Here is a 2,324-nt window from a genome sequence, read left to right as displayed (position 1 = left end):
TCCCACGCCCTCAGTTGGGAAAGGGTGTTGTGACAGGCTCCACTCTCTTTGATTGACGTGGACGGTTAGCGATCCTGGGCTTGTATTCAAAACGCCTGGGGCTAACTTTACCTCCATGCCAACAGGGGGTGGACCCTACTGCTTGCAGTTAGGTCTTTGCCGAGCTGATGACATCACCACAGCCTTCAGGGCTGTGAGGTTCTCAGCCAGCAAACACGTAGCCATAGGCTAGGCTTAAGCAAACAACAGGGCAGGGTGAGTCACGTGACATGAGGTCAATTAACACTACCGTAGTGAATGTGATATCGGTGAGTGTGGAGTATACTGTGCCCTGAGTTCAAGGCATTTTGGCAGCTTGTAAATCAGGGGTATTTTTTATAAATGACTACTGAGCATATCCAGCAATGTAACAGTGCGGAGCCCCGACGCCCTCATAGAGAAACCGCCACTGATTTTGGATCAGAATGGTTGGATGGAATGAGCTTTTTCACCTTCTGGCCCAACTTGGCTTTAGGTTACTCTTATACTGTGTCACAAGAGTTTAGGTTTGACTGCAGAATCTAACAAAAGTTCTGGATCTACCTAAAAAATTCATGTCTCTTACAAGAGTGTGCTTTTTCCATAGTGTATATATGTTGCCAGTAAATGGAGAGTGCAAGTCCTCTGCTCTAGGCCTCAAGTCCCGATGAGACTTCAGGGTTAGACAGCAAACATCCTGGACAGGGACCAAGATATAGGGGGCGGGGGGTGCTTTGGTGGTTCCAAGTTGGGCTGGATGCTGATTGCCCAAAAGTGAAAATAGGATTTATTTCACACATTTCTGAGCCCAGTCCATGTGGAGATCTATAGCATTAAGAACCTTGCCCGCAAGAGAAAGGTTAGAACACATCCTCTCTGTAGTGGTTTGGTCCAATGTGCATATCTTTACCTTTGTCAGAAATGAGTTGTTATTTTTAAAGAATTTTGGGATAATAGTGGTGACAATCCTGGTGATATGATGACAATTCCTGGTACTGAATGATGATCACAAATGGCATGGAAGTAAAAATCTGTTCTAACCTGGCTGCAGGTGTTGGTGCTTAATAAAAATGTCAAGCTACTGTTGTCAAACGTTTCTTAAAAGCTTAAGCCTGGCACATTGCAGCAAAAAAAAGTTTCTTCTTCGTCATGAAAATTACAAGATTATGATCTGCTGAATTGTGTTCTTTTCTTAAAATGGCTTTTTTTGTTTCCTGGCTGGCAAAAACTAGCATACTGTTATGGTTATGTTTCGAAGAAAATTACTGCTTTTTTAAAATGTATTAAAAGTTGAAAATGTGATGCTAATTATTACTGATTTAATGTATGAGTGTCAAATGACATTTAGTGCTGTCAGTGACTTGTGAGTCATTTCATGATCTATATTGATGCACTGGTCATCATCAATTCTTTGGTTACTCCTCTGAACATGTAAGATTGGGGTAACATCTCTGCTCTCTGATCCTATCTGGTCTCTTTAAATAAGCGGTAGTATTGTTGTTTGAGGCTGTAATATAGATCTGGTTCCTCTGAAAATGACCGGTTAAGTGAGATGATATAATTTATGATTTTTTCACCATCCCTCTTACAGGTAAATCCCTATTTACATCATTTGACAAGTAATTTAGAGGAAGGAAAAATAAAGGGGAAAAAACTCGTGAACACATTTTTTAAAGTGAAATTTTGTAAGCATCTTTGTGAACTGCATGTAATACCTACAACATTATTACCAGATTCCGTAGGAATTGTGCTGAGAATTCCACGACTTTGCCAAATGCTGCTTGGATGTTAGCATTGCCTTCAATTAAGGGATTCATCGGAAGCTTTGTGAGGACAATATTTTTTTTCAGAGGTATTGTAAATTTGATTTAATGACTTATATATTCACAATACTTTCTGTCACAAGCTGGGTCCTCGTAGCACTAAAATACACAAGGTGCTTTTCTCCGCTGCACCAACCAGGATTCAGTTCCGTGGCTCTCTAGTTAAATACAGACATATACAGTAACTTCAGGAACCAATAGAGGTTTAACAATGTCAAATAGTGCTTATCCCACTGAATAGTTTAATTAGCATTTATTTTTCATTTGATGTGTGCATTATTTTACATCCACTGATCTGAAGGTGAAAGACCAACAAAATAGTTACGGCATATGTTTTTTAGCCATGCCTTGACTCCACCCCCCAGCTCACTGGCCCCACCCCCACTGCACTCAGGATCAGAGTTCCCATACGTTTTTTAACCCTTTCGATGCTGATGACGAGCTCAGCTCGTCATCACCCATGGGTGTCGTGTGCTGATGACG

This window comes from Lissotriton vulgaris, chromosome 3_1 (assembly GCF_964263255.1).
Source record: "Lissotriton vulgaris chromosome 3_1, aLisVul1.2, whole genome shotgun sequence".
NCBI classification, from domain to species: domain Eukaryota; kingdom Metazoa; phylum Chordata; class Amphibia; order Caudata; family Salamandridae; genus Lissotriton; species Lissotriton vulgaris.
This window is presented reverse-complemented; position numbering follows the sequence as displayed.